Here is a 14,887-nt window from a genome sequence, read left to right as displayed (position 1 = left end):
GCTCTGTTCTTTTATTTAATGTCTGTTTAGAACACACTTTGTTGCAGAGATATGTTCCTGTCTGCTTTCAGAAATATACCTTCTGAAAGTCTATATCCATTGTGTAGGTTTTCTTCCACTGCCATGCTCTTGGCATGGTTTATCACATTGATACATACACTTGTCCTTTGAACAGAGGTCATGGAAAGCATGCTTAATTCATAATCATTAAATACTCATAATGAAAACACAATTATTGCCATTTCTGATATGGCTGCCATAATTCAGGGCCACTGTACCTCTATTCCCACTCTGTGGCCCAACAGGGACATCCACTGTAAGACTCTAGCTCCCTCGCTGTTGCCTTTCTTGGATGGAAACATGCATGTCTCCCTTCTGACCAGGATATTTCCATGAAGCACAGTCTGCTGCCTATACTGTGAAATCAGGAAAACACAGGCTGTCTAACCAGGCTAATTGCCACAGGTACTACTTACACACTGCTCTTTCTAAGCAAACATTTTATTCTTAAGGTAAAATCCTTAAAGAAAACTGATAACAATCAAAGAGCATTACCTGCATATTACCGAGCTTTCCAGATACTCTTCCCCCTCCTGCCACCAACTCCCTCACAGGCTTTAGCATGTGAATAGTCCTTTAAACCACCACCCCCCCACACACACACACTCTTGCTCTCTCTCTCTCTCTCTCTTCTTCTCCCCCCCCCCCATGGTTTCAAGTTCATAACACACTTTAGCCCAGAACAAGAGCCCAATCTTATGGTGTCTCAGTGGACCAAAGTCTTTCTAACCCTTCCTGAAGATCCTGTCTGTTGCCAGATCTGAAAGAAGGTCCTGGGTCAGTTTAAACTCAGGTTACTTAACCATAAATCCTTTCTTTGTCTGTTCGTCCCTAGAGAATCCAGTTTGAACCAGCATATGCAAGACTTTAGAGATGGTGGGAACACACAGGAGGAGTTACCATCTGAGTGAATTTATCTAATCACCTTCTGCTGTCCTTAACTCCTGGAGGGCTGGATCTTCTTGCCCCATGGAATTAACACAAATCTCTGGCCCACAAGGACACATACACCATCCATTTAGTACAATGGACACTAAAGATGTTTAACTTAATTCAATAATGTTTGCCAGAAATTTCCATAATTGTCACAATGGCACTATCACGTTCATGCCTGCTAATCTACAGAGATTTTAAAGGAATATAGTGATTCCTAATTTAAAAAAAAAGTTTCCCTATTTGTTTTGCTATCAACAAGCAGCCTAATATTATTACATTCTGCATCAAAGATTCAAAGATGTAAGTCTCTCTAAAGTAGAATTCTCCAAATGGAAGTATTCGGTTGCATGGTTGCACTAATTTTTACAGGCCCCTTAGCAAAATTTTCCTAGCTCAAATTATGATGAATGAATCGGGTCAACAATTAGTCTTACACCTTGAGAATTTTTTCAGTTGGCCTTTCATAGTCACCTCCCTGTGTAAGATCTTGTCTACCCTACCATGGTAAGTCAACCTAAGTTTTGCTATTCCAGCTACATGAATGAAATATCTGATATTGACGTATCTTAGGTCAATTTACTGCGCTGTCTACACTGCCCTGCATCAATGGGAGATTCTTCCATCAACTTACTTTACTCTTGTTCCAGAGTCAACCAGAGAGCACTCTGTGGTCTTCACTGAGACCCCCTAAATCAATTTCTGCTGCACTGATTGCAGCAACATCTATCCCCGGTAAGCATAGACATGGCCTGACCTGTTGACACCATTTAAGTTCCACTGTTGATCACACTTTTACTAGTAGCTAGCAAGTGAGCACACCACCCTTGCAGCAGAATTCATTAGAGCTTTGTCTAGGGCTAGATTCTGATACCTTTATACTGAACTGTTTGTGCTCCTGCTATCAGTGGCTTGCTCTACACTAGACCAGGCAGATCAGTTTAAGGTACGCAACTCAAGCTACTCAAAATGCATAGGTGGAGTTGGTTTAAACTGAGCCGTGGCAGCATTCACACATTATAGTCTATTGTACTAATTTGAAGACCATTTAAATTGAAGGAGTAAACATAGCTGTTTAATTAGAGGGGAGGGAGGAGAACGTTAACAATGCTATGTGCTAAAACCCCTACAGATACCTGTCCCAGCTTCTGTGTGCAGAGCTTACCTGCCACAAGCCAAATGGCAAAGAACCAATATTCTTAAAGTAAATGTCCTCAAAATACAAGGAGTGCATAATGTAGAAGATCTGTAACTATATGAAGAAACAGCAAACTCACAGTAAATTTGCTGACTCCTAGCAGAGAAACATGTCTGATGTAGACATCAAAACATATTACATCAAAGCATCTCCTACCCCAAGACCTGAAGGCTTAAGTGATACTATTTTCTAAAATCCTGAAAAGCATCTACAATAGATCACATGTAAGTGGTCTTCATTAGTTCATGTCTTTTGAGACTAAACCTACTTTGGTCTCTCGTTATTCTAAATTGGAAGTTTTTGTCTGATGTGAATGGTTTACATTTAACTTTTAATATTTAATATTGACAATTGCCATTTAGCACTAAACATCCAATAAGTACTGATGAGGCAGTTATTAGATATGTAGGATAAGGTCTCACTCAGAACATAGGGCATCCAGCATTTCTGATGGGCAAAACCCATACACTCTTTTTCTTCCTATCAAATTTCTCTCAGATTTGTCTAATGGGCCTTCTGCTCTGTCAATAATTATGTGGAGGTGGTAATTGCTGTGGTTATTGGGGCCACACTCTTCTCAGTTACTGCCACTGGTTGGCTGTTACTGCCATTGCTGTAGTCACTTTAGAATTATGTGGTTGCTGCTACTGCTTCTGCTTCTTTGCAGAGTTCTATTGCTGCTGCAGTTGCTCCTTTGCAGGTAGCTGCTTCTTTGTAGGTATCTTGCAGTTTCTGTTCTCTATCAAGCCCCAGACTCACTTCATGTTCAACCTATCTGCTACTGGCTTTATATACTGGGGGCTCTCCCAAGCTCAGCCAATCGGCTTCCAGCTTTCTGTTGGCTCTGTCCTTAGCCCCACCCAGTCATGTATATTTGCGTATGCATTGGTAGTTCCTCCCAGTCACATGTATCCCTATGAGACTGTTAGATGTCAGTCAAGGAGGATGTGAGCGTCAGCTCTCACACAAAGTTGGGCTTTTTTTTGCTGAGTCACTACCTACTGGAAGTGGAACAGCAAGCAGAATTGCCTATTACATCATATGGAATTTTCCAGAAATTGAATGTACCATTATGTCACTATATACCTTTCAGAGATGTAACCTTCCATTTACCCTTTCCCTACATCCGCCATTTTGTCAGCCATATTGGATTTTCTAAATTTAAACTATTTAATAACTTTTAATCTTAAAACTAATTACTGTTTTATGCACTCTCGCAGGTCTTGATACTATCACCACCCTTTTTATGTCCCATTAAGAGAGTTACACTTGTTCAGATTTTTAAACCCTTTCTGAGTATTTTTCTACCAGCCTTCATTTAAACCATTCAAGGCAAAAACTTCTTGCTTCACTATTGGATCATGTTATGCCATTGTCTGCATTACTGAAGACTCCATTATCGAATATTTGATCCCTTTCTAGGTATTTACACTATGACAAACTCATTCCTTAACTTTGTTGTTGAGTTGAATAGATGGAGCTCTTTGAGTCTGTCACTAGAAGGCAGGTTTTCTAATCCTTCAGTCATTTTCATGGTTCTTCACTGAACCCTCTCCAATTTGTCAACATACTTCTTGAACTGCGGACACCAGAACCAGACCCAGTATTCCAGCAGCAGGTGTGGCTGAGGTAAATGCAGAGGGAAAATAATCCCGGTATTCCTACTCAATATTTCTCTATACAGACATCCAAGGATTGCATTAGCCCTTTTGGCCACAGTGTCACCCGGGAGCTCATGTTCCCCCAGTTATCCACCACAATGTCCAGATTGTTTTTAGAGTCTCTACTTCCCAGGACAGAGCCCCCATTCTGCAAGTATGGCCTACATTCTTTGTTCCCTGATGTCTATGTCATCCAACCACCACCTCTGAAAGTACAAAATCAGAAGGACGCCCTACTCATTCCTTCTCCTGCCCTTCATTATGGCCCCAAGACCAGAGAAACTCTTTGAGCCCTAGCACTGCAGCAGGAAGCAAGAGCTCCTCCAGCCCCAGGACCTCTGTGGGGGATTTTCCTGGAGGCCACAAATTGGCCAGGGACTCTGGGAAAGGCCCTCCTGGCCCACAGTCCACCACTGGATGTAGGATGCTTTACCTTCTGTATTTGTGGGTCATTCAGCCAGGGTAGGTCTCCTGTCTGAATACTCAGCTCTCCCTCCTCCTAGATGGTGCCAGAAAACCTCCCTCCCCCTTTTTTAAAATTTTTGGTCACTTAACATAGCCACTCACAAAATCCCCTTGACTCTCTTTGTTGTATCGTCCCTCTAATACAGGAATGAGCAATAATTTTTTAATAGAAGGGGCACTCCTAGATTTTTGCTAAGTGGTCAAGGGCTTCACTTATCTATAGAAGGGAGTGTGGGGTCTGGGATGGAGATTGGGTGTAGAAGGGAACTCAGCATATGGAACTAGGGTGCAGGAGAAAGTGTGGGGTCTGAAAGGGAGTTTGAGTGAAGAAGAGTGTTGTGATGGACAGAAGATTGGGGTGCAAGGTCCAGGAGGGAGTCTGGGTACAGGAGAGGATTCTGGCCTGGGGGAGGTTTGCAGGGTCTGGGAGGGAGTTGTGACTTGAGGGTAGGGGGTGGGAGGGTGCAGAGGGCTTGGATGGTGACCTGGGGCAGGAAGGGGTGGTTGTTTGGGGCAGGGAGTTAGGGTGCAGGATGAGCTGGAGTGCCAGAGGAAGACTGCCCATGAGGTGCTTACCGAGGTGGCTCGTGGCCAGCAGCCCAGTGGGCTCCTCAAGTAGACTCCCTGCCTGCCAGCAGCCCCAGGCCATTGGAAGTGGCTGGCTGCTCTATATGCTTCTCTGCGCTGGGCACCTGGGGGAAGGGGAGTAACTTTGCATGCTGCCCCAACCCCAGCACAACCTCTCAGTTCCCATTGGCCAGAATTGCAGTGGGACAGAGAGGCATGTGGAATAGCCAGCTGCTCTGAGTGGCCTGTAGCTGCTCCTTGCCTGAGAGTGGAGTGGGATGCAGGCCGTTGAGTTTCTTCAGCAGAGAAACTACTTTTCTCCCTGTTTTGTTATTCTTCAGAGGTTCGCTGTCTTAATGAAACAGCGATATTTTACTTTAATGTTCTTTCACCATGTGGAGATATGCAGCCAGCTGTGGGTTTCAAAGCAGGTCTGACCTGCTTAAGTACTGCAATGAACCCGCTGGCTCTGTAGTGGGTTGGAGAAAAACCTGAAAGGGTTGGGCCACAAGACAGCCTAGAAGGTGAAAGGTCCGTATAGCATCATCTCGTCAGCAGATGATGTGACTAGGATCACTATGTGATCCTGAACGATCAGGACAATAAAACACATTCCTGTCAGTGCTGAGCTGAAGAGCTGGGTCTGACCTGCCTATGTTGTAGCTTCCAAAAGCTTGAGGTTCAGTTTGCATAAATCTGAATTCAAATTTGCATACACTTGCAAAGATCAAAGCCTGCCTAAAAACAGCTGATTTTATTTTCATGTCTTTAAGGGAATATGCAGCGCACCCCCATGCAGAGCAGGGCCATGTGTGCTGGATTACACCTATCCCCTCTCACCGCTCTTAGCACAGTGCTCTGTGTGGCATGAAGCTTTGAGGGTTCACAAGCACTAGCCGTCGGTGGGTCCCCTTTAACTCTCATGCTTAGGGTAGGATAACTCTCATGTAATAGGATAGGTGGCACAGGGTGTAAAGACACAAATAAAAGACTCAGTTGCTTAAAATTATAACCCAAAGCTCTCACCAGCAGTTCCTAGCCCAGCCTATAGGAACAATTCAACTAATTGGTATAAAGGTAAGAGTCTCATTCTGTGTAACCTGTCCTCACTGTTCTTCTGCCTGACCCAGTTTTATAGCGCTCCGCTGCAAGTGACTGCTGGCCTCTGCTGGTGAATGGTATCAGAGGGGTAGCCGTGTTAGTCTGAATCTGCAAAAGCGACGAGGAGTCCTGTGGCACCTTATAGACTCACTTCAGTTAGTCTATAAGGTGCCACAGGACTCCTCGTCGCTTTTGCTGGTGAATGGCTGCCCAACTCTCCAAATGCAAATGCCAGCTCCCAGGCAGCTTGCTCCCTGGCCTTCCCTCCCAGCTGCTGCTCTCCTCATGCAGCCTCTGGTTCCTTCCTGAGCCCTCCTCTCTGACCTCAGGCTGTTACTTGGCTGTTACTTCCCATTCTGCTGCAGAGGGATTATGGAGGTTTCTACAGGGTTACACAGTGATGAGTCAGTAAGTGCATTCAATATTCACCTCCATGGACATGTTGAGGAACTGCTTTCTCTGGGAAGGGTGGGATGGGCCTCATGTTCCCCATCTCTGTCGCTCTGAACTTCCTCTCTTTCTCTGACCGCAAGGTCTCATTTCGACATCCCCTTCCCCCATCACAACCCTCCCCCTTACCTCCTTGTACTAGGGATGTTAAATATCGGTTAATTTAATAGTCAAGTGACCTCGTGAATTCTTATCGGATAGTCGACTATTCTATAGTCCCCGGGGGCAGAGCCAGCAGCCAGTGCGCTCCAGCTTCACACCCTAGAAGACCCCTGCCACTCCACGCTGCTGCTTCTGTATCAGAGATAGAAGCACGGGATGCCAGGTGGGAGTTGGTCCGTGAAGGGAGCCAGTTAAAAAACAAGCTGTCCTTGTGGACCATAAAGAGGCAGTGGCTCAGGGTAGGAGCAGCCCCTATCTAGGGGGTGGGTCTGAGCTCCCAGACTCAGCATGAGCTGGAACTGAGCTTGGCTGCCTGCCCGCCTGGCTCCTAAAACACTTTAAATGCAGAGCTGCAGTGGGGGTAGGTCCCAGACTGCTAACAAATGTACTGGCAAGTGGGAAGGGGAATGTGCATAGTCTATAGCATTAATGGATAAACTTTTGCTTATCAGTTAATCGACTTCACTTTTATATTCCTACCTTGTACCCCGCCCCCGGCTCTGCAGTCTCTCTGGGCCTCTCTTTCCTTCAGGGACAGGTTACAAGTCTCTGACTATCTTTCTCAAGTCTCTGACTATCTTTCTCTTCATCCTCCCTGTGCCCCTCTCCCCTCCTGCTCACTGGCCCTCCTCCAGATCTCAACATTTGACATTGTTTTGGTTTTGAATGCTGGCGGGGCGGGGGAAGGGGTTATATATAATACTACATTTATAAGTTCAATTGTCATGATAAAGAGACTCCACTATAGTACTTGTGTTAGGTGAACTGGAAAATACTATGTATTTTGGTTTTGTTTTTACAGTGCATATTTGTAATAAAAATAAGCATAAAGTGAGCACTGTACATTTTGTATTGTGTTGTAATTGAAATCAATATATTTGAAAATGTAGAAAACATCCAAAAATATGCAAATAAATGGCATATGCATCATGCAATTAAACACAATTAATTTTAAATTGTTTGATGGCCCTAATACATACACACACAAACATACACACACAAACAAAAATTCTCTGTTGAAGTCTCTGGACATTTTGTTTAGCAACAATTTTTTACCTCTTGTTTACTGCTTAAACAGCTACATCTAGTGACTTGGGTTGTCTGGTGACTTCCTGGTATGTGGAGTTGGCAGCACTGCTTCATGTTTCCTTTTCCTGGGTGTTGCAGGAAAGCTGTGTGAAGAAACTGGGCTTGATGTTTGGCTTTTGAGAATGCTGAGATCTGTGGCCATTCCAGCTGCCTTCACAAGTTCTCAGTCTTGGGCTAGTTGCCAGGGCAGCACTGAGCCCAGAATCTCCTCCCATGCTTGTTTGTGTTTATTTTAGATTGTGTGGATCCTGCCTATACTGGCTGCTGTGCCTGTGCTGGTAGCCAGATCTGACTTGGAAAATGACCATCCATGCGGTTCTGTGAGACACATACTTGACAACTATTTCATTGAACAGCAGTAGGGAAGGCGGCTCTGCTCTGGGGCAGCCCCAGAAATGCTTCACATGGAATACACAGCTAACCCTCCCTCACTTAACATAGCAGGGTAACTACACAGGCACCTTTATCTTACCCTCCCCCCTTGTCTCTACCCCATCCTGACCCTCAGGCTCCACATCACCCTTCTCCCAGTTGCGGGCCCTCATCCCATCTCCTCATTCTTCCAACAGATCTTGGGGCTGTTGCTAAGGGAGTCCTGCAGGCAGAACAGATTGGGGCATGGGCTGCTGGAAGTGGTATGAGGCTGGGAACACCTCACAGAAAGCCTTGGTGCAGAAGCCTGCCCCACAACAGGTTTGGCCTTGCAGCCCCTTCCTATTGAGAGGGTATGGGGGGGGGGCACACAGGGTCAGAATATGGAGTGGCATTGTGAACCAGTGCACAGGGGTTGCAGTGCTATGCAGATCTGGCCCAGCCCCTTCCCTATAACAGATGGCCTAAGGAGCCTATCCTGAGTGTCACTGTGAACCTCATGCACTAGGGTGCAGCACCTCTCACTAATATTGGCAAGGTTCCTCCCCCATCATGGTAGGAGAGGACAGTGAGCCAAAATTGAGTGGGCAGTGGGCCAGCCAACACTGCTCCCCCTTGCTGCTGTGCAGGGCCCCCACATGGGGGAGAGTACACTTTACTGGGGCCCAGAGGCCCTGAGAGGCCTGGCCCAGCTTGCAAATTGTGGTATTTGTGTGGGAGGAGTCTGTGTTAAAAGTTTGTACTGGGTCCAAAAAAATTATGCTTGGTCCCTGCTCCTGCCACTGGGCCAACTCCAGCAGCAATACCTGAACCAAACCAGCTGCAACTCAGGGGTAGCAACTGCCTAGATTGCCTATGTCTTAATCCACCCCCACCAGTGGCACATAAGATGCATATAGCAGCAGGTGCCACTGGATCTCCTCCGAATGCAGAGAGGGCTACAGGAGGTTAAGCAGCAATCATCTTCCTCTGCTCCCGTTTTATTTTGCAATATTTCCTCTTTCTCCTGTAGCTAAACCAACCAACTCTCTTGTCTCTGCTGCCATCTAGCTGCATTATAGAATGAATGGTCTCTCTTTAAAGCAGAGCAAAGTATATTAAAAGGCCCTGCACCATCAGCAAAATTGCTTGAAGTGGGCCTCTGGCAAGCAGGGCAAAGAACTGCTGCTGGGTTAATGGAAGACTGCCAGGTCTGTTAGGGTGTGTCTAGACTACAGGGTTTTGTCGACAAAAGTGGACTTTTGTCGACAAAACTATACCTGCGTCTACACTACCGCTGAGTTCTGTTGACATAACGTTGACAGAACTCAGCAGTTTTGTCGACGCTGGTAAACCTCCAGCTTCCCTGCTCTAACCCAATGCTCCACCCCTCTCCTAGAGCAAGGCACTCCCAGCCTCCTTGCTCTAATCCAATGCACCCACCCCTCCTGCATAACCAGCACTCCGGGCCCCTTTCCCTTCCCCTCTTTCCCACTCTAACCCAATGTCTGGGTCTCACCGGAGCTGCTGCCACCTCAGTCATGCTTTTCCCTTCAGGTGCTGGGGAGCGTGCACAGAGTGGCCATGAGCAGTCTGGGCGTGTGGCTCTGAACAAGCCATAATCCTAAGAGCCGCATTTCTTTGAGCAAAGAGCCACATGTGGCTAAAAGAGACGTGGGTTGGCCACCCCTGTATAAGATCATCTAGTACTAGGCAAACAGCAAATCCGGGGGTAACGTGGCTTTGCTTTTCCTTCGAGTGGTCCCCGTGGGTGCTCCACTCTGGGTGCTGGTGCGTCCTCGCGCTGGCGACCGGAGACTTTTTCTAGCAGTTTCTGCCGCGCCGTGCAGGCACCGTAGCACCCTCTAGTGCCGTTGGAACTGTTGGGTGCCTGCGCAGCGCGGTTCCTCAGTTCCTTCTCTACCGTCCTCGGCAGCAGACGGAGTTAACTGTTCTTCTATCTTCCTGTTTAAAAATAGATAAAAAAAACCTCGTTTATCCCATAGTTTCCTCATACTCCAAGTTTTTTAGCCCTCCTCTCCTTCCCTGTCAGTTTAAAAAAAAAAAAAAAAACTTTTTCCTCGTTGCGCTTGCTGCTTTTCCCCGATCCCTCATGCCCAGTTCCCCAGACTGCAAGAGGTGTGAGTCATGTCGGGATGCCATGCCCGCCTCGGACTGGCATTCCAAATGCATTAAGTGCTTAGGAGAGGCACATCAAACTCAAAAGTGCCCCCACTGCTCAAAATTAACGGCACGGGCACGTCGAGACCGAGCAAACAGATTGAAGACCTTGCTCTATGAGAAGTCTCTTCGCCCATCTTTGCAGGACTCTCCTACAACCTTGACATCAGCTCATCAGAGCAAGGGTATGGAGAAAAATCCTCCCTCTACCCATTCTGGGCCCGCGACCTCAAAAACGAGTCTAAGGAGCAGATTCTCCTCCCAGCATTCTAGCCCAGAGCACAGACCCCCCCCCTCTTGGCAGCGGTGGTGGCAGCCTGCGGTGGTTCAGTATGCATACCCTTCCCCTCCACACCCATGGTATGGCCAACAATACACCTACCCACCATTACCATACGCCAACCCATGGCAACCCTGGGAGCAACGTTCAAAAAAGGGCCACCATCGAGCACCTTCTACCATTTCTAGACCTCCACCTCCCAATACTCCTGCCGCCACTAAGGTGCTTTCTGTAACCAAACCAAACTCCCTGACCCCCTCGGAAGCACATGATTTGCTCTCTGAGGGAGAAACCAGCTCGCCGCTTAACTTCTCGTCCTCATCACCTGATGAAGCGGTCACACCTGAAGCTCCGCCATCTGGGGATGACATTAGGAAATTTCAAGACCTTTTTAAAAGGGTGGCCGTAGCTCAACAGCAAGATCTCCAGGAAGTGCAGGAGAAACAAAATATTTCCTTCTCCGCACACTACTACCCACAACTACCTCCAGATTAGCTCTCCCCATGGATGAGGCTATTATGGATCCGGCTGATAACATCTGGCAAACTCCTGCATCCATTACCCCAACAAACAAAAGGGTAGATCGCAAATATTTCATTGCTCCAAAAAATATGGACTTTCTCTTTATGCACCCACCCCCGAATTCCCTGGTGGTGGATTCGGTTCGTCACAAGGGCAAACAACCCAATCTCAGGTCCACCCTACAGGATAAGGACCATAAAAAGGTGGACATTATGGGACATAAAGTCTATTCTTCAGCCACGTTACTCTTGAGAGTGGCGAATTACACAGCCATGCTAGCAGACTACGATTACACCAACTACTCGAAGTTACAGGATCTGCTTCAACACTTACCAGAGCATAAAAGACCAACCTTGCTTAACATCATGCAAGAGGGTCATAACATCGTTCGTACAGCCCTACAGTCCTCCATGGACGTAGCGGACACTGCAGCTCGCGTGACAGCCTCTGCGGTGGTCCTCCACAGAGCATCCTGGCTACAGGCATCGGGCGTACCCAGAGATCTGCAGCAAAAGGTTGAGGATCTACCTTTTGATCGAGCATCCTTTTTGCTGCAAAGACGGATGAAGTACTCCATTCAATGAAGGACTTTTGCACAACTCTCAGAACAGTTCCAACGGCACTAGAGGGCACTACGGCGCCTGCGCAGCGCGGCAGAAACTGCTAGAAAAAGTCTCCAGTTGCCTGCGCGAGGACGCACCAGCACCCAGAGTGGAGCACCCACGGGGACCCATCTTGAAGAAGCACCGTTACTGCACCAAGGTGAGTAACTCTTTCTTTCCACACACCCCACCCCCCTGCATCTGTAGCCTCTGTTCCCACAAGCAACACAGCAGCCATGCAGAAGGAGAAATTAAAGACTACTGAAAGGTAAGTAGCTTAAAAGCTGCCGCATGGTTTCACCCATGATGATCCAGCAGGTGAAATTGTGTGGAGACACCACTGACTTTGTCCGAGATGGCTGATGATTTCTTTTGGCTTTGCTGCTGCCTTCAACCATAATGGATCACCCTCTTACTGCCTCCCATTCTGGTTTTCTAATGCTGAAAGGTGGACGTGGATCTAGGTATCTAATGTACTCCCCTATAGAGAAATGCAAGAACAAAAAAATACAGAAGGAGTAAGGGGGTGCAAGGGAAAAAAACAATAAGGCAGCATTTTCATGAAACATAAAGACAGGCTAAACAGCAGCTATGCAACCACTACACTGCAGAATTAATCACATTGTACATGGGCCAAGTCCCGCTCTTCTCAGTGAAGTCAAAGAGCTGTACTATTGATGTCAGTGGGGATAGGATTTGAGCCCAAACTATTCTTGGAATGACTCTCCAGCTCTTTGTCTGCAGGACGGTGGCTCTCTAGAGCACTGAACAGCTGCTAAGAAACTGACATTGTTCTGCTTGCTTTGTACTAGTGGTATGTGGTGGCTCAAATGGACTCTGTAGCATGGGAAACCCTGGCTGTTGTGTAGGTTCACTGAAGAGCTTGCATAGCTCATTATTATTTGGAAGAGAAGGGACCATTTTATCTGTGCACTGTATGGAGCTCCAGTTCTGTGCTCACTGCCTTGGAAGCAATGCAAAAAGACAGTGTTACCTGGATAACAGGACATGACATGCTGATAGCAGCACATGGATCCTAGCTACACTAGTGGTAACACTGTTTCTAGGTACAAATATTTCTTATATCTGTTTTCTACGAAGCATGAGAAATAACTGCTGCAATTTTAGCATTTAGTAAGGGCTGGTTGGTGTCTAAACCATAGGACTGGGAGTGAGAAGATCTGAGCTATGTTCCCACCTCTTCCTCACATATCCAGTGTGAGCTTAGGAAAATCATTTGACATCAAGGTGATTTGAATGGATAATGCCTATTTCATTTCCAAACACTCAACACAATATTCACAACAAGGAGAAAGGAATGTAAACCAAAATAGGGAAAGAAGAGGTTAAAGCATACTTAGATAAGTTGGATGTATTCAAATCAGCAGGGCCTGATGAAATCCATTACCAGCTGAAGTAATCTCGAAAGCAGTTATCTTTCAAAACTCATGGAGGACAGGTGAGGTTCCAGAGTTTTGGAGAAGGGCAAATATAGCACCTATCTTTAAAAAAGAGGACCTTAGAAATTATAGACCAGTTAACCTACCTTTGATACCTGAAGACATATTGGAACAAATTATTAAATCAACTTGTAAGCACCTAGAGGATAATAAGGAATAGCCAGTATGGGTTTGTGAAAAACATATCATGCTAAACCAACCTAATTTCCTTTTTTGATGGAGATGTGCAGAGCACTTCTCTTAGAAAAGAAAAATCAAATGCACAATTACAAAATGGGGAATAACTGGCTAGGTACTTTGGTATTGGGGAGGTTTACAGTGGATCACAATAGGATTGAATAGGAGCCAACAGTTTGATACAGCTGTGAGAGAAGTTAATATTCTGCGGTATCCTAACAAGAGTGCTACATGTAAAACACAAGAAATAATTGTCCCACTCTACTTGGTGCTAGTTAGAACTCTGAGTACTGTGTCCAATTCTGGGTGTCACACTTTCAGAAAGATGTGAATAGCACAGAAGAGAGCAAAGGTTTAGAAAACCAGGTCTGAGAGAAATGGTTTAAAAAATTGGGCATGATTTGTCTTATGAAAAGAAGATTGAGGGGGACCTGGTAAGTCTTCAGATATGTTAAGGGAAAGAGGACTGTGATGTCCACTGAAAGTATGATAACAAGTAATGGACTTAATTTCCAGAAAAGGAGATTTAAGTTAGATATTAGGAAAAACTGTCCAGCTATAAAGGGAGTTCAGCTCTAGAATGAGCTTCCAGAGGCTGTGCAGTACTCATCTCTGGAGGGTTTTAAGAATAGGTTGGACAAAACACTTGTCAGGGATGATCTAGGTTGACTTGGCTCTGCCTCAGGCTACAGCTACATTGCCTTTTTTTGAGGCAGGAGATAAGCAAATCACACTCGTATTTGCATATCTTCTTCTTATCCTTCTTGCGGAAGAGGTTTTGCTGATAAAAAGCCCTGTGTAGACGGGGCCATTTGTTGGAAAAAAAACCTCTTTCACAAGACCCCTTATTCGTCAAAAATGGAGGTTTACAGGGTCTTGCAAAAGAGGGGGGGTTTCCAACAAATGGCCCCATCAACACGGGGCTTTTTATCAGCAAAACCTCATCCACAAAAAGAATCGGAAGAAGATATGCAAATGCGAGCGCGATTTGCATATCCTCTTCCACAAAAAAAGGCAGTGTAGCCATAGCCTCAGTGTAGAGCGCAACACTTCATGACTTCTTGAGGTTCCTTGTAACCCTATCTTTCTATGATTCTCCTTGCCTCAGCATAATAGGGCTAGGAAACATAACCTCTGCATAAATATTTGGGCAGATTTACTCAGGTGAAAAGATGGAAAGGGGACACAGCTGTTCAAATATGTAAAAGGTTATTTGTTATAAAGAGGATGGTGATCAATTGCTCACCACGTCTGCCAAGGATAGGACAAGAAATTATTGGCTTTATTTGCAGTAAGGGAGACTGAGGTTAGATATTAGGAAAAGCTTGATGACTCTTAGGCTAGATAAGCACTAGAACAGGTTACCTAGGGAAACTGTGGAATTACCATCTTTCAAAGTCTTTAAGAACAAGTTAGACAAACACTGGTCAGGTATGATCTAGATATACTTGGTCCTTTCTCATCACAGGGAGATGACCTCTTGAGATCCTTTCCTTCCCTATATTTTTATGATTCTATAATAATATCTTCTGCCACAAAGAAGAATGTACAGTATTCATTAATATTGGTAAGTACAGTGAGATCCTTGTTTAGAAGATGGGTTAGAAATGCACGATGACAAAACAAAT

The sequence above is a fragment of the Pelodiscus sinensis genome, chromosome 1 (assembly GCF_052426305.1).
Source record: "Pelodiscus sinensis isolate ZL-2025 chromosome 1, ASM5242630v1, whole genome shotgun sequence".
Taxonomy (NCBI): Eukaryota; Metazoa; Chordata; order Testudines; family Trionychidae; genus Pelodiscus; species Pelodiscus sinensis.
Note: the sequence above shows the minus strand (reverse complement) of the source record.